Source organism: Suncus etruscus, chromosome 1, assembly GCF_024139225.1.
Source record: "Suncus etruscus isolate mSunEtr1 chromosome 1, mSunEtr1.pri.cur, whole genome shotgun sequence".
Classification (NCBI taxonomy): domain Eukaryota; kingdom Metazoa; phylum Chordata; class Mammalia; order Eulipotyphla; family Soricidae; genus Suncus; species Suncus etruscus.
In genome coordinates this window covers 92,391,199-92,416,804 of record NC_064848.1, presented here as the reverse complement: position 1 = coordinate 92,416,804, position 25,606 = coordinate 92,391,199, and the positions used below count along the sequence as shown (strand labels likewise).

General features: G+C 37.0%; 1 pseudogene; it reads right to left on the bottom strand.

Annotated features, from left to right (window-relative positions):
• Nucleotides 1-17,188: 17,188 nt before the first annotated feature.
• On the bottom strand, nt 17,189-25,149 carry LOC126012145 (high mobility group protein B1-like; annotated as a pseudogene).
• Between the last annotated feature and the right edge of the window lie 457 nt (nt 25,150-25,606).

Sequence of the window (25,606 nt, the reverse complement as noted above, 5' to 3'; positions counted from 1 at the left end):
TAAGCAGGATGTTCCCCCTGCAGTCTTTCTTCTTAATTCTCCTTATTGTATTTTATTAAATGATGCAGTTTGAAATTACGACTTTGGCAACCTTCATGCACACTCTGCATAAACAAGCAAAACAGAAACACAGTTCAAGGAGCAAGTAAAAATTCCTCCCCAACGCCATCTGCTTTCTTTTTGTTATGAAACTTCAATTCATCAGCAAAACTCCAAAGAAAATATTTATAGCAGAAGTATAAGCCTGCATTCTAAAGCTGGTTCAAGCCAGGGCTAATGGGACATTAGAAAACTTTGTCCACTCTGTTACTTACTAGCTCATCTAGAACTAAGCATTCCATTTACTCGTTCAATCTTTTGTTCGCTGTTCACATATACAACAAGTAAAATATTAAGACTTTCAATGTTCCAGGAACTTTGGTATGTTTCTGTTTCTATAATGTTAATAATAATAATATTTTAGTCATTACTACCTTGCAAGGTGGCTGAAAGAGCTGATATATACCATAAAATAAATAGACATGTATCTGTTTACGTTTAGTTTTTATCAATAAGCCTCTAGATAAAAATGTAAATAAATTTAGAGTTTTTGCAAAGATACAACTAAGAGGATATTTGCTCTTATGCATCTGCCAGCACAAAAAATTTAACTTCCACTCTGTTAAATATGCTAAAGTACCTTTCTGTCCCTATTTCTCTTCCTAGCAAAGGTAAGTCAATGATTAAGGTTCTATGAACTTTCCGAATCACCTTGAGTTAACATACAAATAACTATACCTAAAAAATAACATTGTTATGTACTCCAAGTTTGTTAAGCAAAATGTCACCCTGAACTTCCTTTAGATTTTCATATATACCTTTCCTATAACCATAACATGCAGTAAAATAAGACAAGATCTTAGAGATTATGCATGAAGAAAAAATAAAACTTTATTGTGACAGCATCTAGATTGAAGATACTTGTCTTTACAGAAAACTTTTGCTCTTTTTGGCCAAATAATAAACTACATAAATTATTGATATAATTAAAAATATTAATACTGATTATTAATTAATATTATCAATGTTAAATTATAAAATATGTACCAATTAGAAGGCAGTGGGGAATGGAACTTTGAAGACTGGTGAAATGGCAATCTGGTTTATCCATTGAGAAAATGTTTTGTAACATAATCCTGAGGTAGTAGTCAATGCCACATATGCTTTCACTGATTTTATTGTGAAAGGAAAAAGGCTTTTGAGATTCTAAGTCTATCTTTAACTTGTAAGTATTCAGTTTTCTTAACTATTCCCAATTCCCCTGTCTTCTTTGTAATAGCCAGGGTTTTCTGGAGTTTCTTTCTTTCTTGTAGTCTTTTTTCAAACACCTCCAATATTCACTTTCAAAACTTTCCCTAAAATCATTGGGAAGCATATGGTGTGACTTCCATATTAGTCTTGCTATTTTCCCTTTATGTTAATTATAAATAGTGGCAGTCCTGCCTTCTTTCTGTAGTTTTTCACCAAAATCTTTTAGCAATCAAAAAACTGAAACTGAAACAATTATTTCCTACTCATAATATTTTTACCAGTGGTAACTGAAAAGTTGTTAATGCAGTTATTCCTTACATTTTTATATTTTTGTTTAATTTGGGGGGTGCACCTGGTGGTGTTTAGAGCTTACACCTGGTTCTGCTTTCAGGGGATCTCCAGGTAGATGTATGTAGGACTGTATGTAGGATCAAGGATTGAACCTAAATTGGTAGAGTGCACGGCAAGCTCCTTACCTGTTGTTCTTATCATATGGATCCCTATTCCTTACATTTTGAGGTTTTGTTTTTGGAAAAACACATCTGGTGTTTCTCAAGACTTTCTGTTGGTTCTGTGCTCATGGTCACTCCTGGTGGGTCTCAAGGGACCTATGGAGTGCCAGGAATCAAACCAAGGACCACTGCATACAAAGCAAAAAATATCCTACTAACTGAATATTCCTCTGGCCTTTTTTTTTTAAATTCCTAACTTGAATGAGAAAAATTAAGAGAAAGATTAGTTTAGAGAGTATCATGAACTAATTGATATGCTTAGTCTCATAAGCATATTTCTAGTCATAAATAAATGTCTATATACAGGTCCCCCAAATCTTCTACTTTTTTTTTTTTTTTGGTTTTTTTGGGCCACACCCGGTGACGCTCAGGGGTTACTCCTGGCTATGCGCTCAGAAGTCGCTCCTGGCTTGGGGGACCATATGGGACGCCGGGGGATCGAACCGCGGTCCGTCCTAGGCTAGCGCAGGCAAGGCAGGCACCTTACCTCCAGCGCCACCGCCCGGCCCCCAAATCTTCTACTTTTAAATACTAATTTTTCTTAATCCACTCATTTATTTTTCTTCCTGTTCATTTTAATTCAGAGTCACTTGTGACCAGAGTCCATTCCAGATCTCAGAGAAAAGGGTAAGCAGCACCCCTGGATACCCCTGAAGAAAACATGGACATATGCCTAGCAGCTCACATATATTCCACACACACTCATACCTATTGATGAACAATGCTCACCAAGGATCTATTTTTTGGAAATATAAACTTAAGAGTGGTAGATCAGTCAAGAAAATCAGAAACCATTGCTCTCTGGAAACTAGTGAAATAGTATTAAAAATTGAGGGGAAAAAAGAAAAGGAATGACTTGTTTCTGAAGATACTTACTGTTTGAACAGAGCAGTAAGAAGAAAACATAGGAATATAAGAAATGCTTTAGATTTTCAGTCATTTTTCTGACTTATCTCTGATTTTATGTGCATCTCAGCATAGTTCACCTCATTAGTAATTATAGAAATTTTTGTTCTTGAATTAATCTGTGTTCATTCATCAAATGAATATTAATATTTTCCTAATGTAATTTTTAATTAAAAATAGCATCATTATTTTAACATCCCAAAGATCTAAATAGAGTTTGAAAGAGAAGAAAGACACTATCACAATACAAATCAGAAAATTCTGCTCACATTCTTTATGAAAGGCTGATCACCTATGAAGCAATGAGAATAAATTGTGGGATAATGTAGAACAGATCTCATTAAGATAACGAGCTATGATTATGGACATGATTTTTCAGGGTTACAGATCTTAACAAAAGGCAATATATGGATATACTTAAAATATCCTTCCTTGGTCTATTTATTTTTATTAACTACTCTTCTTAGACAAGGAAAATATTCATCAAAAGTAATGACCCTGAATCTCATGCAAGAGAAGGATTGTAACTATTTTTCTATCACTGGTGCATCTAATACTTTGACAGATTTTTTTTCTATTTACATTGTACATTTGACTGAAATAGCTCTAATTAAAACACATGCCGAGCCTTCAAGGAAAGACATACATTATAGGAGCAATTTTTTTTTCTTTACCTTGAAAACTACATTATGAAGCTATTTTTATTTGGCTTGTACAGATTTAGAAGAATATGTCTGGAATAAATGAACTAATTACACTGCTTTTATCAGCAGCAATTTAACTCTAGAAAGGCAGGGAAAGGGAAAAATTGAGCTTTGTACCTTTGTAGGTGCTTGAATGCCATCTTTGTTCCTTTTTCAAAAATAAAAAATCATTTAGTTTTTGGGCCACCTTGATTCATCCTCAGAAATAACTACTTTCAAAAATTGTAGATTTGGCATTGCTACACAAATATGCCTACTGACACACACTGAAGAATGCACTAATAATTCTTATAAAATATTAGTGATGTTTATTAGTGGTCACTAGTCAGAATTAATGATGCAGCTCCTACTCCTAGCGTCAGCCTCCAATGATTGTCTTGTCACTCACAGTTGCTTCTTTTTCATCTAGAAGAAATTAATAGTGAGTTTTAGCTATGAAATAAGCTCATTCCTAATCAGAATTTAAACCATGCTACAAAGCATAGCTACAGGGAGCTTCTGGGTTCCACTAATTTCCTAATTTCCAAGACCCTTCCTAAATAACCTAAAACCAGTACTCTTCACTAAAATTTTGAAAACCCAAAGACCTTTACAACATTGAACAAAACAAAGATGTGTGTGTAAAAGGATGAATTATGCTTTTGTAAAAAAAAATTACAGTCAGTTCCCTGTTTCTTAATTTTTATTGAATCTTGCTTTGTATTCCCTTTCTTATTTATTCTCTACCTCATTTTCTCAGTCTTTTTCAAATCTATATATAATCATGTCTCTGTAGTACTTTGGAAATATATTGCTAATAAATATTGCATTTTTTTAGTACTGACACCACTCTACTAGGCATGCAGGGCTGAGCAAGTCACTCAACCATTCTAACCCTCCATTTCTTTAGCACTAAAATTGCAATAATACTGTCATTTTGTTAGACTAATGTGATAACAAATTAAGACCATGAATTACAAGCATGGTGAAAATTATAAATCTCTTATCTATATATTCTCAGTGTATCATACTGTCAATAAGTTCTCATCATGTGACATCATTTGGGAGGCAGTCTTCGAATAGCTTATAACACAAAATAATTTGTATCTGAAGAAATAAAACAATTACCTCTATAGTTGACATGTAAATTGCAACACTCTGTGCCTTACTTAGAGATAGAAAATCTAAGAATCCTGAACTTAGCACTCAAAGAGACATCTTTTTAAAAAATCACATTTAATGCCTTGACTGGGATAAAAGCTCAGAACAAAACCAGATGACAGAGACTGTGTGTGCAGCCCGTCATCCTTACCCAGAATAGCACCAGCAACACAGTATGACATCATACATTTTTGTATGGGCACAGTAAAAAAAAGAGGAAACCATAGACCCAAAAACAAGATCTTATCTTCTAGGGATAAGAACTCACTTTTTATAGCAGAAGGGTGCCTCCCATCCTGAACATGTGTCATATGGATGCAACCAGTCCCCAGGAGATTGGACAGTGTTAGTCTAATCTGAAACCCCAGATCCCCGACGTAGAAATGATACAGCTCTGGGCAACACCACCAGGAACTAAGCTCCATTGGGAGATTTATAACACTACTCTGGCACCAACTTGTGCCAGTTTTTGATATGACAACGAGGAAAGGAAAACTTGACCTAAGAGTAGGCTAAAATAAAGTCAAAAATTAACAAATCAAAACAAAACAAGAAAAAGTATGGGTGCTGGGGTGGTGGGTTTTGGTGTTCCCCACTTTTTTTTTCTTTTTGCATAGGCACAGTAAGCATTGGGGAAGAAAGGGAATTCCCGTGGCCTAAGAGATTCAGGGTTTCTCCATCCTTGAAGCATACCATCATGGGATCAACTCCTGGCTCCATATATACTCATTACCCCATCTCAAACTAACACTAAGTGGAAATCAGAAGAGCTATCATCCTTTGAACTGTGAAAAATAAGAGCACCAACAACAGAAAACTGACTGACAACTGTGACTGAACAGAGCCTACCTTGGGACTAATAAGGAAAATCCTACCCTAGGCTGTAGTTCAGGACACATAAAAAACAACAACAACAACAAGATGTCTTTTTTTTTTTGCACAAGTTTTTTATTTTTTATTTTCTAGCGATAAAACTCATACAAGATGTCTTATTGAAGAGGTCCAACTTGGACAACAGAGACTGAGCAGAACCTTTGGATCCATAATATCCTAGGCTTCAGCCTAGGGACTTAACAAAATCAGGGAGCAAGTGTTCCAGAAGACTGAGCACCACATCAACGATGGATAGGAACCTCTAGAACTTAGAGACTCTATCCTAGAACTTGACCTATAACCTGCGCAAATACCAAGATCGCTAGCTACAGTGGCTTGAATTTCTCACACACAACCGAGAGGAAACTTTCCTGGCATCACAAAAAAGCCTTTGAGATGGGGTAATGAGTATATATAGAGCCAGGAGTTATTCCCATGATGGTATGCTTCAAGGATGGAGAAACCCTGTATCTCTTAGGCCACGGGAATTCCCTTTCTTCCCCAATGCTTACTGTGCCTATGCAAAAAGAAAAAAAAGTGGGGAACACCAAACCCACCACCCCAGCACCCATACTTTTTCTTGTTTTGTTTTGATTTGTTAATTTTGACTTTATTTTCCTTCTCTTTGTTCTTTCACTTTTCTCTTTCTTTTTCACACGTGTTGTTATTATTTAGAGATTTATTTTTATTTTTATTTGCTGGGTCCAGTTTTTTCTTTTTTCCTCCATTTTTCTTTTTTTCTCCTTTCTTTTTTTTTTTTTTTTTTTTTTGGTAGTTGTCACCAAATTTTTTTTCTCCCCTTTTTCTTATCCTTTTTTATCTCCAATGACGGTGGAATGGATGCTCAATCTACAACAAACTGTAAAGTGGAGACCAGTTGCACTGGCATACTGGGGGGTAGAGGAGGGAGATGTGGGATGCATGCTGGGAATAGGGACGGAGGGAGGACAGCACTGGTGGTGGGAATGCCCCTCATTCATTGTCACTATGTACAATAAATGATGCAGTGAAAGATTTGTAATGCACATTGGTCACAATAAAAATTTTTAAAAAAATCACATTTAAATATTACTTATTCCTATTACCTCAACATATGTTCACATCCTATTAAAGCTTGCCACTTCCCCTCTTCCCCCAATATGATGGAATACAAAGAATATTATGGACTTTGTAGATAGAATGCTCTTGTAAATTATACAACACTCCAAAGTTTGTTTTTCACAGATAAGATCACACCTACTTTAAACTGAAAGACCTTTGAAAATAAAGAGATGTGCCTTCTATATTCTATTTCTTGGGGATATTTTTGGAGTAAGCAAGTCCACATAAGAAGTAATTTCAAAAATGGCTATCCCACCTTCAGGCAGTTTCTTCTAACAGCTGGCATTTGCCCTAACTTTCTAGTGTGGATAAAACTATACAACCTTAGCTGCCTAGTTGTCACAATACAGTAAACATAACTTCTCTCCAATCAGACAAATGGTAGTGTCTTCCACATCTTTCATAACTAAGATCTAATCAGTTAACTATTAATTATTTAGTCTGAGGTTAAGAGTGACTGGCAGCTATGAAACTTTCAAGAGAGCTATTTCTTTTAAGATCTAGATTCATTGCAGTGTTTGGTGAAAGTATTGGCACTGGCCCCAGAATCCTCAGAAGGAAAACTGATCATTCTTTTAGATAGTTCTATGAATGCCTTCCAGACATACTCTTTCTTTGAGGTCAATGCCAAATCACTCCTCCTTCTGTCTATCCTCTCGACCAATGTTTCTCAACCTTTTCCCATCTGTGGTCCCTTCCTAACATGCTTCCTTTCTGTGTTCCACATGCTACTTGCTTGACCCCTACACCTTTAAGCAATTTTCATCTGTAATCTCTTTAAAATATTTTAGGGCACAGGAAGAGGTGTAGTATATAGCCCTAGTTGAAAACCCCTGCTCTATATTACCATCTGTCAACTGAAGTATAATCCATTCTAAAGTACAAAACTCAATCACCTTCTTTCCCAAACAAATATTCCTAGTGATTTAAAAACCACTTTAAGACCAGTATGTTACCAGTATTTATGTTCCCACTTTACTCTACCATATCTCTGTCCTGGTTCACATCCTGATCTCAGACTTTTTAGTTAATATTTCTTTCATCTTGCTTCTAACATTATTTCCCAAAAGGGTACATGAATAGTCTTTTAAGAAAAACTGAAATAATTTTATGCTTCAATTTATGTTTCCTCTGTGTCTCTCTGTCTTTGTCATTCTCTCTCTCTCTCTCTCTCTCTCTCTCTCTCTCTCTCTCTCTCTCTCAGACACACACACACACACATACACACACACACACATCACCACCACCACCACCATAGCAACAACAGCAGCAACATACAATTTGAGGAGGTGGGAGGAAGGGAATTGGGTCACAATTAGCAATGTTCAGGGTTTACTCCTGGTTCTATACTCAGTAACCATTCCTGGTGCTGGATATCAAAGCAGGAACAGCCATTCTTAAAAAATACATCAAAAGCCCTGGGTTATCTTTCCAGCACCAATACCCAAGTTTTTGAATTCATCCATAAGCTCAACCAGGTTTTCTCACCTGCTTCCCAGTATCAGATTTTGTACAATCATTTATTATACACACCCAGGTCTTGACTCATGTTTATCTCTCAAAATAAATGGAAAATGGTCTTTAAATGGTAAAGACCAGAGAAATAACACAGTGGATAAGGGTGCTTGTCTTGCATGTGGCACAACTAAGTTTGATATCCAGCACACATATGGTCCCCTGACTCCAATAAGGAGTCCCTGAGCCCAGCTGGATGTGGCCCAAAGAAAACAAAACTATCATATGCCTTCTCTTCCCTATAAATCCTCACCTCCAGCAACCAGCCCATACAATTTCTGCTGTCTTAGAAAATTTGCTCAATCAGATCTTTCTAGATTCTCCCTATTCCTTCCTTTCTCTTCTATCTTTACCCTATTCACATTCCATCCCTCATGTCTCTATTCTGTGCACATGGTTTTCAGCAAGTGTCCAGTATAATGTGTATACAATTGTTTGCAAATGTATTTTGGTTTTCATACTTGTCATGAAAAATAAGACAAAATTATGACTTTGCCAGCTTTCAATTACTAGTGACTTTTCTCTAGCAGTACCTATGACTCTTTCCTATTTCCCTATTTGTACAGATCAATGCATTCCTCAGGTAAGTTTGTATGTATTCAGTAGAAATGGAAGAAAGCTGGTTTGCATGTCCATGTTATATTTCCCAGCATAAGTCAAGAAACAGTTGGAGTATAATGAATAATATAATATAATACTAGATGGTTGGTTGGTTGGTTGGTAAGTTAGTCAGTCAGTCAGTTAGTTAAACTGTAGGTCTAAAATCCCTAAAATGGCTTATGGGGCTGCTAGCTGCTTCCATATATTCCTTACAGCCCCTGTCTCCCTTTCTTTCCTTTCCCTCCAGATGTCACGTGCTTGAAATTATAAATTTATACGATGAAACTTAAATTTTTGATTTTAATTAAAAAATATTATCTCGGTGCCGGAGAGATAGCATGGAGGTAAGGCGTTTGCCTTTCATGCAGAAAGTCATCAGTTCGAATCCCAGCGTCCCATATGGTCCCCCGTGCCTGCCAGGAGCAATTTCTGAGCATGGAGCCAGGAGTAACCCCTGAGCACTGCCAGGTGTGACCCAAAAATCACAAAAAAAAATATTACCTCAGGGCTGGAGAGATAGCATGAAGGCAGGGCATTTGCCTTGCATGCAGAAGGACAGTGGTTCAAATCCCGACATCCCATATGGTCCCCGAGCCTGCCAGGAGCGATTTCTGAGCATAGAGTCAGGAGTAACCTGGAATTGCTGGGTGTGACCCAAAAACAAAAAAAAATATATTATCTCATGACACAGGCCAACCTAGTAGGGCAGCACTGGGGGGGGGGGGGGTTTTAGGGTTATTTGGAAGAAGGATGGGTGCTTAGGATTTGTAAATGAGTGGGTACCCAGAAATCAGACATATTTGAGGGAGGCTGGATTTGAGTCTATCTTTTCAAAATTTTCATTTGTATTTAAGCAGAAAATTACCAATAGCAGGCACTTATGGTACACTAAGCATTACATAGATTATAGCTGCAGGGTTAAACATTTTGAATCAACACTGGTACAAAACCACCATCTGTACATTCTGAACATTTCAGCATTTTCCACAAATTCTTTGTTCTATAGTCATTAGTTTCACTACTGTAAACAGAAATCATAGAAATCATGATTTCCTGCTAACCATATCTTCACTAGTACCCTACTAATATTTATTATTCATCAACAGAATCATCTATTAAAACTAAAATAAGTACTGATACAAAAAAAATTTAAAAGACTAAAACATTTTTGTAGTGTTAAATCTAATGCTTAGTGGCTGATTATTATGGGAACACAGTCATCATGTTGTAGGCGAGGAACTATGGCAATCTCAATATATTACCTCAGATTACTCAATACATAATAGCTGTAATACCTGTCACAATTAGATGTTTTGCAGAAGTTATTCCAAAGAAAATATAATTTGGAGGTTTTGATCATCACTTTGGGCCTTATTTCTTTAATGTGTGTGGCTACATACTTTTTTAAGTTGTTTTTTATTCTGTTCATTGCCACTTTATGTACTTTAGTCTGAGTCTTGTCTCTCTTCATGCTGATATCAATTTAGTCTTCCCTGTTGAAAATGGCTATAGAATACTTACTAATTTTTTTGGGACCAGAGTGATAGCACAGAGGTAGGGTGTTTGCCTTGCACTCAGCTGACCCAGGACAGACCTGGGTTTGATCCCTGGTGTCTCATATGGTCCCCCAAGCCAGGAGTGATTTCTGAATGCATAGCCAGGAGTAACCCCTGAGCATCACCAGTGTGGCCCCAAAACAAACAAACAAAAAGAATATTTACTGGTTTTCGAACTCACAAAAATTATAAAGCATTTAAAAGTATCGAGACACTGCTCAACAGACATTTTGGAGCTTCCGCCGGCTTGCTTCAACCTGGGAACTTTGATCTTCTCTGGCGTTCATTTCCTGATGGCTTGCTTTGGCTGAGGTGAGTCTTTCTGGGCCAGAGTTGCGGATAAAGCTGACTGTTGGGCCCCTTAGGCTCGGCAGACATTTTGGGGCTTCCTCCAGCTTGCTTCAACCTGGGAACTTTGATCTTCTCTGGCATTAATCTCCTGAGGGCATGCCTCAGCTGAGGTGTGTCTTTCTGAGCCAGAGTTGTGGATAAGACAAGCTCTGCTGGGCCCCTTAAGCTCGGCAGACATTTTGGGGCTTCCCCCAGCTTGCTTCAACCAGAGAACTTTGATCTTCTCTGGAATTTATTCCCTGATGGCTTGCCATGGCTGAAGTGAGTCTTTCTGGGCTGAAACTGCGGATCAAGCTGACTCTGCTGGCACCCTTAAGCCCACCTATAAGGGGTCAAAGCAGAGGAATGTGGCCGCTCTGCTTCACTTCGCGGCCATGCACTCCACCTAGCCAATGAATACCACCACAACACGTAGAAAAACCCACAGCATAAGCGTGACAATGGGGAAACTACACAGACCAACATCAACCATAAAGAATGAAGATAGAAACTCTGATGACCCAACAATGGCCAACCACTTAAGCAGTCTTTCAGAAATGGAGTTTAGAGAAAAAATATGGAGGATGCTCACAGAACTCAAAGTAAGTATAAATCAGAACACTAATAAAAATCAAGAGAATATGAAGATAGAAATCAGAAAACTCCAAACTGAAATATCAGGTCAAATAACAGGTCTGAAAAACTCAGTAGACGAATTGAAGAACATAATGGATGAGCTTTCCACAAGTTAAAAGCAACTGAGGATAGAATTAGTGCACTGGAAGATGCGATGCATAACAACTTTACACAGCAAAAGAGATTGGAAAAAAGCCTTAAATCAAATGATCAGACAATGGAAAAATTACTCAAAGAATATGAGCAGATGAAAATAGAAGTCTTTGATAAGCTCAACAGAAACAACTTTAGAATCATTGGAGTCCCAGAGACCCAAGAAGAAAATCTCCAGAAAGAATCAACATTCAAGAAAATCATCGCAGAGAAACTACCAGAGCTAAAGAAAACATGTGACCAAATCCTGCATGCCCGAAGAATACCAGCTAAAAAAGACCCCAGGAGAAACACCCCAAGACACATCCTGGTCACAATGATAAATCCCACAGATAGAGATAGAATACTGCAAGCAGCAAGGTCAAAAAGGGAAATTACATTCCAGGGAGCATCCTTGAAATTTACAGCAGACCTGTCACCAGAAACACCCAAGGCCAGAAGGCAGTGGTGGGATATAGTGACAAAACAATGAAATAAATACTTTGCTAAGAATACTGCACCCAGCAAAACTCACTTTCAGGTTTGAAGGAAGTATACATGGCTTCACAGATAAACAACAGCTCAAAAACTTTACAGACTCAAAACAAGCCTTAAAAGAAAAACTCAAAGATCTATTCTAAAGACAAGACAGAACAAAAAAACACACCAAACTTCTACACAAAGATGGCAATAAATCCCATGACAATTATTTATCTCAATGTCAATGGACTAAATGCACCCGTTAAGAGGCACAGAGTGGCGAAATGGATCAAAAAACTGAAGCCAACCTTCTGCTGCCTACAAGAAACACACCTGAATAGTCAGAATAAACATAGACTCAAAATCAAAGGCTGGAGGAAAATCGTTCAAGCAAACAACACCCTTAAAAAGCGGGGGTGGCAATGCTAATATCAGATGACACAAACTTTATACTCAGAAAAGTTGTAAGGGACAAAGATTGATATTATGTACTAATCAAGGGATATGTACAGCAGGAAGAAATCACTCTCCTAAACATATACATACCCAATGAGGGACCAGCAAAGTATTTAATACAATTGTTGAAAAAGGATATCAATAATAAAACAATAATTGTGGGAGACCTCAACACAGGCTTTCCAACACTTGATAGGTCAACCAAATTGACACCAAACAAAAATATACTAGATCTGAAAAGAGAAATGGAAGAAAGAAGCCTAGTAGATATATATAGGACGCTCCATCCTCAGAAACCTGGATACAAATTCTTTTCCAATGTACACGGGTCATTCTACAGGATAGACCACATGCTGGCACATAAAATATACCTCCATAAAATCAAGAATTTGAAATTTTGCAGGCTACCTTTGCTGACCACAAGACTCTGAAGTTAGATGTGAACTACAAAGAGACACAGAAGAAAAAATTTAACACCTGAAAATTAAACAGTCTACTACTGAACAACCAGTGGGTCTGAGATGAAATCAAAGAAGAAATATAAAATTTCCTGAAAACAAACAACAATGAAAACACAAACTATCAGAACCTATGGGATACAGCAAAAGTGGTACTAAGATGGAAATTTATAGCTTTGCATGCACACATCAGGAAGGAAGAAAGAGCATACATGAATAGCTTAATGACACAGCTTATGGAATTAGAAAAAGATCAACAAAAAAAACTAAAAATAAGGAGACAGAAGGAAATAACAAAGCTGAGAGCAAAAATCAATGAAATGGAAACCCAAAAAAACAATCCAAAAGATCAACAAAAGCAGAAGCTGGTTCTTTGAAAAAATAAACAAGATTGATAGACCATTGGCAAAACTCACAAAGCAAAAGAGAGAGAGAAACTTGATAATGCATATTAGAAATAAAAAGGGGGAGATCACTACAGATACTGCAGAAATTCAAAGGGTATGCAGAGAATACTTTGAGAAACTCTACGCCACTAAATATGAGAACCTGGACAAAATGGATAAATTTCTGAACTCATATAACCTTCCACAGTTGAATAAAGAAGATGTAGCATATCTAAACACCCCCATCATTATTGAGGAAATTAAAACCGTAATCAAAAATTTGCCCAAAAACAAAAGCCCAGGACTTGATGGGTTCACGAATGAATTCTTTCAAACCTTTCAAGAGGAACTACTACCAATCCTGGCCAGCCTCTTTTATGAAATCGAAAAAATACAGGAACACTTCCAAATAGCTTTTATGAAGCCAACATCACTTTAACACCAAAACCAGATAGAGATGCTGCCAAAAAAGAAAATTACAGACCAATATCCCTGATGAACAAAGATGCAAAGATCCTCAACAAAATCCTGGCGAACAGGATCCAGTGCCTCATCAAGAAGATCATTCACTTTGATCAAGTAGGTTTCATCCCAGGAATGCAAGGATGGTTTAACATCCATAAATCTATCAACATAATACAACATAAACAATAAGAAAAATAAAAATCACATGGTCATATCAATAAACACAGAAAAAGCATTTAATAAGGTTCAACACCCATTCTTGATGAAAACTCTCAGCAAGATAGGAATAAATGGAATGTTTCTCAATATAGTTAAGGCCATCTACCACAAGCCAGTGGCAAATATTATCCTCAATGGAGAAAAACTGAAAGTCTTCCCTCTAAATTCTGGTACAAGACAAGGCTGTCCTCTCTCACGACTCCTATTCAACATAGTACTGGAAGTACTTGCTATAGTGAGTAGGCAAGAAATATATATCAAGTGAATCCAGATAGGAAAGGAAGAAGTCAAGCTCTCACTGTTAGCAGATGACATGATACTCTACTTAGAATACCCTAAAGACTCTACCAAAAAACTTCTAGAATAATAGATTCATATAGCAAAGTGGCAGGTTACAAAACTAACACACAAAAATCTATGGCCTTTTTATACACTAATAATGATAGGGAAGAAATGGACATTAAGAGAACAATCCCCTTCACATTAGTGCCACACAAACTCAAATATCTTGGAGTCAACCTGACTAAAGATGTGAAGGATCTATACAAAGAAAACTATAAAACACTGCTCCAAGAAATAAAAGAGGACACACAGAAATGGAAACACACACCGTGCTCATGGATTGGCAGGATCAACATCATTAAAATGGCAATACTTCCAAAAGCATTGTACAGATTTAACGCAATTCCTCTAAAAATACCCATGACATTCTTCAAAGAAGTGGATCAAACACTTCTGAAATTCATTTGGAACAATAAACAACCTCGAATAGCTAAAGCACTCCTTGGGAAAAGGAATATGGGAGGCATTACTTTCCCCAATTTTAAGCTGTATTACAAAACAATAGTTAAAAAAAAAAGCACGGTATTGGAATAAAGACAGACCCTCAGATCAGTGGAATAGGCTTGAGTACTCAGAGAATGTTCCTCAGACATATAACCACCTAGTTTTTGATAAAGGAGCAAGAAATTCTAAATGGAGCAAGGAAAGCCTATTCAACAAGTGGTGTTAGCACAACTAGTTAGCCACTTGCAAAAAAAGCGAACTCAGACCCCCAGCTAACACCATGTACAAAGGTAAAATCCAAATGGATTAAAGACCTTGGTATCAGATCTGAAACTATACGGTATATAGAACAACATGTATGTGAAACACTCCAGGACATTGAGACTAAAGGCATCTTTAAGGAGGAGACGGCACTCTTCAAACAAGTGGAAGCAGAGATAAACAGATGGGACTATATGAAGCTGAGAAGTTTCTGCATCTCAAAGGAGATAGTGCCCACCCACTGAGTGGGATAAATTATTCACCAAATACTCATCAGATAAAGGACTAATATCCAAAATTTACAAGGTACTGACAGAACTATACAAGAAAAAAAACATCTAACTCCATCAAAAAATGGGGAGAAGAAATGAACAAACACTTTGAAAAAGAAAAAGGCAATGGCCAAAAGGCACATAAAAAGATGCTCAACATCACTAATCATCAGGGAGATGCAAATCAAAACTACTATGAGGTACCACCTCACGCCACTGAGATTGGCACACATCACAAAACAGGAAAACAAGCAATACTGGTGGGGATGTGGAGAGAAAGGAACTCTTTTTCACTGCTGGTGGGAATGCTGTCTAGTACAACCTTTATGGAAAGCGATATGGAGATTCCTTCACAAACTGGAAATTGAGCTTCCATACGATCCAGCTATACCACTCTTAGGAATATACCTGAGAAACACAAAAATACAATACAAAAATCCCTTCCTTACACCTATATTCATTGCAGCACTATTTACAATAGCCAGACTCTGGAAACAGCCAAGATGCCCCTCAACAGATGAGTGGCTAAAGAAACTGTGGTATATATACACAATGGAATACTATGCAGCCGTCAGGAGAGATGAAGTCATGAAATTTTTCTATACATGGATGTACATGGAATCTATTATGCTGAGTAAAATAAGTCAGAGAGAGAGAGAAAGATGCAGAATGGTTTCACTCATCTATGGATTTTAAGAAAAATGAAAGATATTTTTAACAGTATCTCAGAGACAAGAGAGATGAGGGCTGGTAGGTGCAGCTCATGACATGAAGCTCATCACCTAAAGTGATGAGTGCAGTTGGAGAGATGACTACACTGTAAACTATCATAACAATGTGAATGAATGAGAGAAGTAGAAAGCCTGTCTCGAGTACAGGTGGGGGGTGGTGGAGGGAGATCTGGGAAATTGGTGGTGGGAATGTTGCACTGGTGAAGGGGGTGTTCTTTACATGACTGTAATCATACAATTATAATCATATTTGTAATCACGGTGTTTAAATAAAGTTAATTATAAAAAATAGTGGTGGGAAGTTAGCTTGAAGAACTGGAGTGCATGCTTTGCAAGAGGAGTATTATGTTTAACCTCTTGAATAATAGTGTATTCCTCCCCCCAAATAAACACAGAAAGAATCCCATGTCCAGGAGATTCTGAGTAAGGAAGAGATTATCTCAAAAAGAAGTTAAAAATTCATCTCTACTATGATTGCACTAAATAAAACAGCTATATGAGGACAAAAAAAAGTATCTGGAAACATGCTCTCTGTTTTTGTCTCACCTCCTTGATTACTTATATACATCCACTATCAAATAGGAGGGGTTCCTTAGGCAACAGACTACATTGTACAAAATTAATTTCATTTAATTAAAATAATTTTTGTTGCATAGGAAAGGTAGCACTTTCACATATATATGTATCTGAGAGAATAACTAATGTTATTTATTCCTCTTCCTCCAAATAATTGTATTAAATTGTTTTTAGGTGGCAGATTAAGTGATAGTACAGCAGGTAGTGTGCTTGCCTTGTACCAACTTACCTAGGTTTAATCCCTGGAATCCAATATGACCTTCTGAACTCTCTTAAATAATTCACTCATTGTTCAACAACTTTAATGTAGTTTTAAAAATTCTCCTACTAAATAAAAAATACTTTAGTAGTTCTTTTATTTTAGTAAAATAAAATTACATTTACATAGAAGCTTTCAGAATGTCAACAAAACACCTGCAACTTTTTTCTTTTGCAATTACAGTTCTTTTACAATTCAGTTAACAGAACAATTATTTAATATAAGCTGCATCAGAGACAACTGAAGATTAAAAATGCTACCATATCCATATTTAATCTGTGCTATGCACCAATAAGAACCTGCCTTAAAATTCCATACCAAATTACAATGCCCATACTGTACCAGATAAGGTTAGTGGCTACTGAAAATACCATTGGAACATTGCTATCTAAAGACACATTCAGTGGTGTGTTAACTATACAAAAAAAAAAGACATTGTGCAGTTTAAAAACAAATCTTACACACCCTTATATTTCAATTTTTCTTTAAAATGAGTTGTATTAAATGCTTTATAGACAAGAAAAAATACTGCAATATAACTGACTTAGTCATCATTATCATCTTTATCTTCATTCTTTTCTTCCTCATCCTTTTTATCCTCCTTATCTTCCTCCTCTTCCTTTTTCTAACTCTTTTCTACTTTAACACTTTCTTTTTGGATCACATAGACCTTTCCTTTAGCTCGGTATACAATATTATCCTTTTTATATTTTTTTCCTTCAGCTCTGCAGTCTTCTTTTCATAAGGCTGCTTGTCATCTGCAGCAGTGTTGTTCCACATCTCACCCAGTTTCTTTGCAACATCACCAATAGACTGGCTAGGATGTTCTCCTTTGATCTGTGGGTGATACTCAGAACAAAACATGAAAAAGGCTGAAGGAGGCCTCTTGGGTGCATTGGGATCCTTGAATTAATTTTTTGTTTTCCCCTTTAAGAAGAATATAAGTTTTCATTTTTCTTTCATAACAGGCCTTGCCATCCTTTGCCATGCCTTCAAATTTCCACTGCTCTGAGCACTTTTTAGAAAACTCTGAAAAGTTGACAGAAGTATATGGGGACTTCTTCTTGTGTTCTTCCAAATAAGTGTGCACAAAGAATGCCTATGATCGCATTTTGCCTGTTGGCTTCTTAGGCCATGTTTAATTATTTTTCCTTGTTGAAATAGAGTCCCCTGGGTCACTCCTGGCTCTCACTTGCCCTGGTGCTGCCTCTCTGAAGCTCAATGTACTGCAATGGATGTGAGAGCTGGAGCCAGACACAGCCTTCTCACCCTCTTCGCTCTGTACGATTAGTCTCTTTAGTGATTCTAATAAAAAAAAATTACTGAGTATAAAAACCCAAACATTATTATAAAAGCAAATTATATAGTGAATAGTGAAGATATTATAAAAGTAATAAGTAATCATTTAAAACACATAAATGCAATATGAAAACAGTCCATTTATTTTTTTTCTTTTTTGTACCATCTTTTAGGACAACTTTTCAACATTTGGAGGGCTATGTTTTCTTTCACTCAAATTTCACCTATAAACAATGTGTAACACAGAAAAATTAAAATACAGGGAGAAATAAGTTTTAAAAATAATATTTCTTGAGACCAGGTGAAAATACAACATTCACACAATAGTTGAAAGAGTGATGAAAAGCACCACTTCTACCTCTATAATTGTGAATTCATAAAAACAACACATTTGAGGGCTTACACAAATACAGTATGCATTTAGAATTTGGTCTATATGTAATCTTTATTAGGAAAAATTGTGGTAAATTTATATAAAAACAAAATATCAAATCATCACTTTAGATATCACATTTATCTGTTTTATACTTGTTATTCTGTCATCATTAGAAATTTTTAAACAAAGCTATTTTAGGAGAATAAAGTAAATTTTCAAAAACCACAATGAATGGTCTTTAGATACAGCTAAAGTACAAGTAAAGTCTAAAGTACAAGTCATAAAAATAAACACATTACTACCTGCCATGAAGGAAGAGGTCTGAAATTATTAAGCAATACTAAATGAAAAGAATGCATACTACATAATTTTTATATAAAATTCTAAACATAAAAAAAGTTAGCATTTGCATTTGGGGAAGAAGGAAGATACCACAATTGGACAGGGCATCAAAATGCCTTCTGAGTTTTGGGGAACATTCTATTTTTTCCCTACGGCAATTAGTTGGTTCTTTTTTTTTTTTAATTTTTTTAGTTATTGATTTAAGTACCATGATTAAAAACATATTCATAGTTAGGTTTCAGTCGTAAAATATACACACACCCCTTCAAAAGTGCAACTTTCCCACCACCAGTGCTCCCAAACACCCCCCTCCCCATTGACTTCAGGCATTCTACTTTTCTTTCTCACTATCATTGTTATGGTAGTTGTTGGTGTAGTTGTTTCTCTAATTGTGTTCACCACTCTTTTGTTTTTAATAATATTTATTATGACCAAAGTGGATTACAAATCTTTCACAGTAATATTTTAGGTACATAGTGACATTGAATCAGGGGCATTCCTACCACCAATGTTGTCCTCCCTTCACCCCTATTCCCAGAATGCATCTCATATCCCCCTCCTTTGCTCCCCGGACTGCTAGTATAAGTGGTCAGTCCCCTCTGTGTCTAGCTTGCTGTAGATTAGGTATTGATTCTGTTGTTGTTGGCTTTGGATTTGGTACCTAAGTTTGATCATTTTTTATTTCTACTCAATGTTCATATGACTGTTTGGTCTTGGTATCCTCTGTTATTTTCTCCTCAATTTGTGAGGTAGAACAAAATGATTCAAGTTATGTGGTTCTGTTTGAAGGAAAGAAAAAAGGGGGGGCAAGTGTTCACCACTCTTAGTAGTAAGGTTCATATCATGGGCTGGACCTTTCAGCCTGCACATCTATTGTCTCTGGGTATTATTACAACACTGTCTTTTATTTTTCTTAAATCCCACAAATGAGTGAGACAATTCTGTGTCTATCTACTGACTTATTTCAAGAAGCATAATAGTCTCCATGTCTATCTATTTGTAGACAAATTATTTTTTCCTAAAAGCTGTAAAGTATTCCATTGTGTAAATATATCATAGTTTCTTGAATCATTCATCTGTTGTCAGACACCTGGTTATTTGAAGATTCTGGCTATTGTAAATAGTGATGCAATAAACATAGAAATACAGAGAGTATTTTTGTATTGTGTTTTTATATTCCTAGGACATATCCCTAGGAGGGACCTCAATTTTTAGCTTCTTTTTTATTGAGACCAATGTGAATTACAAGTCTTTTACAGTTGTATTTCAATAACAGTGACAGTAAATTAGGGCCATTCCCACCATCAGTGTTGCCCTCCCTCCACCATAGTTCCCAGCATGCATCCCATTTCTCCACCCTTAGCTTCCTAAACTGCTAGTCCATTTTGTGTATAGCTTATTATATTTTGGGTATCTTTATTCTATTGTCATTGTCATTGATTTGGGTATTTAGAGCTGATCATTTTTTATTTCCACTCTAAGCTACTGAGACTGCTTGGCCCCCTGGTCCCATCCACTTTTTCCTTTTCTCACTTTGTAGGAAGACATATAAATGTGAGGCAGAACAAGATGATTCGTGGTTTTTGGTTCTGTTAAAACCAGATGGGGACCCTACCTAGAAGCTAGAAATATAAATAAAAATATTTTCTCCCCCCACTAAATAAAATTTTAAAAAATGGGGGGGGGGCAGATGTGGCAAGTTTGTTTTTGTTTTTGTTTGTTTGTTTTTGCATATGCACAGAAAATGTTGGGGAAATTAGAAAGAAAATTCTTTTGGCCTAAGAGATGCAGAAGCATCCTTTAATGAGACCGACTATAGGCTCTGGGCATGTTAGTTGTCAAGTCTCAAAATCTTTCTTTATGGTCCAAGGGAAAGTTCTGCTCAGTAGCGGTTGTCAAAGTCAGTCTTCTGTAAATAGAGATCTTGGTTTTTGCACAGATCTTAGGATGAGATGAAGGGTCTTCTGATTTCATCTCACCTCAGATCAAGTTGTTGCTACTTCCTCCTCATAAGGGTGCCATATGAATGACACCCAAGAACAGTATTAAGGCCTCTCCTCGGGGGAGTTTGATTTCTGGTGCTATGCAGGGAACTGTGCCAGTTCTAGGGTTGGGATCCAGGGATCTGGATTGTATGGTTGATGTTCAAGCACATGAGGGCTATATCAAGTTTCCATAACTATTGTTCAGGGTGAAAGGCACTCCTGCATTATAAAATTTATGATTATATATTATTATTATATATTATTACCCCTATTAGATAAGAACTTCTTTCTATATTTAAGATTTCTCCCATTTTTAATGTGCCTAGGCAGGAAAAAAAAACCACCAGATTATATTATTGGTGAATTTGGAGGTAAAAATAACAAACTATACAATTTCTATGGTCTGCTTTTGACCTGAGTCCTTATCCCAATAAAACTTTTCTACTAGAATTTCCTGCTAAGCATAACCAAAACAGCTCCCCCGCCCCTCCAAAATATAAAAAAATAAAAAAGAGGGAGATGGGAGCTACTCTACATATGAAAAATAAACCTTAAGAGTTATAACTATTGGGGCCGGCGAGGTGGCGCTAGAGGTAAGGTGTCTGCCTTGCAAGCGCTAGCCAAGGAAAGGACCATGGTTCGATCTCCCGGAGTCCCATATGGTCCCCCCAAGCCAGGGGCAATTTCTGAGCTCGTAGCCAGGAGTAACCCCTGAGCATCTAATGGGTGTGGCCCGAAAAACCAAAAAAAAAAAAAAAAAAGAGTTATAACTATTAAGGAAGTAAACATACAAAGAAAATATAGGTATCTCCATTAAGTCTTTTGAGATAGTATGAGGGGTGATAAGATCCAAGGCAAATTTTCATCTCACGCTTTAGTCTGAAAAAGGGTTTGCAGCAATCAGGTTCATCAAGTAGTGTCCTCAAGCTGGGTGTCCCTATGGAGCTGAATCTAGTAGCAAGCAACATTCCACAGTAAAGGCAGATGGGAGAAAGAGGATAAGTCAGCAGGAGCGGTGGCTGCAAGTTCTTGATGAAGTGAGAGATGGGGAGACTGAGAGGGTGTCCTTTCACTTTGGAAGCTGGGTGGCAGTTTACTTGAGTAGGGGAAGGTCCCAAGTCTGAATAGTTAACAACTCATGGAAAAAAAGGGTTAAATAGGGAGAGACAAGGGAGGTGATGGGGTTAAGGGGCTGAGGGAATAGAAGTTTTGTAGAGTGTAAACAGGGAGGGTGAGGAATAACATGGGCAATAGTCATTGTAGGCCGGGATTAAGTACAATACAGATTAGACAAACATAGAGGCGTCCTCCATATACACTCATACCCACTTATAGACAGACACTGGAGATATATTTGTAGGTTGTAGTTGGAGGTCTGATGCTTATGGGATGGGACAGAGCACTTTAAAAAATAGTACATTGGAGGGAAAAGTTTTTCTAATTTCTAGGCCCTTCTTCAATATTGGGGGTGAAACTTGCTAACTGAAGCTTTCAAGGTTAGATTGTGCATGGAGCATATTAGGATAAACATAATTTTTATGTCTGGAGTACTAAGAAATATGATAATGAGCTATTTAATAGGGGTGTTCTTCATGTAGTATTGTTCACTATGTCCTGTGTATCGAGGCTTCTTTCCTGAAAGGAAACTGCCAGCATGGGCATATGATATAATAGTAACATAGGCTGAATTGAGAATGAAAAAAGAAATTAAGATCAGAAAGTTAGCACAGCAGTAGGGCGTTTGCCTTGCATGTGGCTGACCCAGAGGGACCTGGTTTGATTCCAGGCATCCCATATAGTCCCTCAGTATGCCAAGGGCAATTTCTGAGTGCAGAGCCAGGAGTAGCTCCTGAGCACCACTGGGTGCGACCCAAAAACTAATCAATCAATAAATAAATAGTTAAAAGAAAAATAATAAATAAGGTAATAGTAATTTTCAAAAACTGCTGTAGACATGCTGCATCTCAGAAATTCTTGTGGTTCATAGCACTTCACGAGAAGAAAGCGGAAGCACGAGCGGCTGAATATGAAATATGAAGTAAATGAAAACACAGAGAATATGGGGTCAACACGTTTCTGGCAGGAGTGCGACAAGTTTAATTTTTTGAGCAGGGGAATTTATAGGGGTAAAATTAGCCACAGGCGAAGAATAATTGCAATCACAAAGCCTAGTATAACAATGACAATGCCTAAGCTACGGGTGTGACTGTAAAAATTCTAAGTTACAAAAGAGAAGGTCACAACTCAAGGTAACTCCTTGCAAGTTTACTTTAAATGCAAAATCAGGATTAGGAGGAAGTAGGAAATATCTAGAGACTTGATCTTTCTAGGCTGGACTCTATAGTTTTAGAGGTTAAATGAAGGGAGGAACCAAATCCCCAAGAATGAGCTTCCCTATTTCCCTCTAAAGGAGGGTCAATAGTCAATATTTGCATTCTGGTTACACCCTTGATTACCAGAAAACTGCAGTTGCAAAGAGAAAAATTGTCTTTGCTTTTACGGGCTGACTATATCCAGAAAAGGGGGTTCTCAAATAAACTTTGGTGCTGGAATTTCTGAGCCAAATTATTTGATAGAGGCTATTATTTTGCCTGATATGTACAAAGGAGAGATAGTCAAATACTGGCTGAAAATGTAATGTCGGGCGTCTCTTTGGAAATTCCTCAATCATCCACGCAGGGGGAAAAGGCATCCACAGTGGGCCTTTTGAAGAACCCCATGGGGGCTAAATTAGTTCTACCCACCAGGAAAATCTGAGGATACATCTGGTGGGCTGAGCCCCTCTAACAGTTTAGGTGTGCCCTGGCAAAAAACATACTTAATGAATGGGATCTGTGACAAAAGTCCAAGGTATGCATTTGCCTATTTCACTAGTTTCTATCGGCCTATGCATTAGATCGTTGTAGCAGACATTATGAAAAGGAAATGGATAAGTTGGAGTACTTTGCCAAGACATTGTCATAAGAAGTACTGTATTTGGAGTCTAATATGACAGAAGCACTGAATAGCCAAATTAGGGTGTCCGACCTATATCTCTAAGAACCACTGTGGCAAAAAAGTTGAGGAGCTATTTTATATATTAAAAAAAATTAAGGCATTTACTCTCCCCTTGCAGCAAGGGGAGAGTAAATGATCATGCAAGGAGTCTAGAGTTAATCCCATGACAGTATACTTCAGGAGTGGAGAAACTCTGTATCTCCTAGGTCAAGGGAATTCCCTCTACAGTATCCCCAATAGTTACTGTGCCTATGCAGGGGGATAAAGAAAAGAAGAAAAAAAAAAGCACACAACAATCATTTTTCCACATGTTTATTTATCCATTGATCGATTTTTTTTGACGTCTTTATTTTGGTGTGGAGATTACAATTGATGTCTCCAATATTATTTTATTTTATTTTGTCTTGTCTTTCTCTTTCTTTTTGCATTTGAGCATGATTTGATTTCAGAACCGAGACTATTGTGTGGTGCCTGTCTTTATTGCTGTAGTGCTCACCGGTTATTTAATTCGATTTTTTTTTCTGTATTGTTGTGGTATTTCAATTACCTTTTTCACATCCTCTCTCAAACTGAGGTTGGAAGCCTCTAGAGGGACTCAGCCCATTTTCAGCGTATTTGACTTTTGACTTCTTTTTTTATTTTTTTCCTCTTATTTTGTACCCCATTCTATTGCTTTTCTTGCCTTCAAACAAAACCACATACTTCGATTTTTCTAGCTCTGTCTCTTAAATAAGAGGGGGAAACAAAGGAGGGTTCCAGGACCAAACAGATATGTGATCACTAATAGTAAGCCAGACAAAGAGGGGTCCACCTACTCTAGCAGCCCAGGGGGTGATGTTGGGGTATATGGGTTGTAGAAAGAAAACTGGAATGGGGGGAGGACATAGTTGGTGATGGGTATTCCCCTGACTCAATGTTAATATGTACCTAAAATACTACTGTGAAAGATATGTAAGCCATTATGGAAAAAAATTGTGTTTTTAATCAGAAACTTTCTTTGACTTGCATGTATTATTATATCAATTATATTATATGTTATGTTGGGTCACTATATTATGTTATGTTAGTTTGCCTTATTATGTTAATCAATTTTGTTTCTTGAATACATTCTTACAATAAAAAAAAATTAAGGCACTAAGGCATACTAATAGTGAACACTGCAGTGAAAGTCTCTGGCTTCCAAATGTATTCTGCACCTGTTTTTGTAGATAAAAACATTAGAACATTATTATAGATCTTTGTAGTTAAAAGTTGATTAGACACCTATTCGATCTAAACAGCTGATTCTGTTGTTGAAGGTTTTTTTGTAGTATAAAAGAGAGTCAATGCTTTGTGTTTCTCCTCTTCCAGTTGATTTGTTTCCTTCTTCTCACTATAACGTGGCAACTATGGTGTTCATAAACCATTGTATTTCTTCATGGAGTTATTATAAATGCCACATATCTGTATTTTTCCTTCTTCTTCTGGGTTACTTCATTTACCATAATATTTTCTAGTTTTGTCCATGTCGTTGCAAATTGCATGATTATATCATTTCTTACTGCTATGTATATTCCATTGTGTATATGTATTATATCTTCATGATCCACTCATCTTTGTTGGACATCTAGGTTGATTCCAAGTCTTAGCTATTGTACTGACTGCTGCAATGAGTAGTGGAGTGCATACATACTTTTAGATGAATATCTTTCTGTCCTGGGGATAGATACCCAATTTTGAGTTTACTAATAACCTTCCATACTGTTTTCCACAGGGATTGGACCAGGCAGCATTCCCACCATCAGTGGATGAGAGTTCCTTTCTTACCACACCTGCTTCAACAGAGATTGTTCCCATTATTTTTTATTTGTTTGTTTTTGGGCCACACCCGGTGACACTCAGGAGTTACTCTTGGTTATGCGATCAGAAATCATTCATGGCTTGGGGGACCACATGGGACTCTGTGGGATTGAACCTCAGTCCG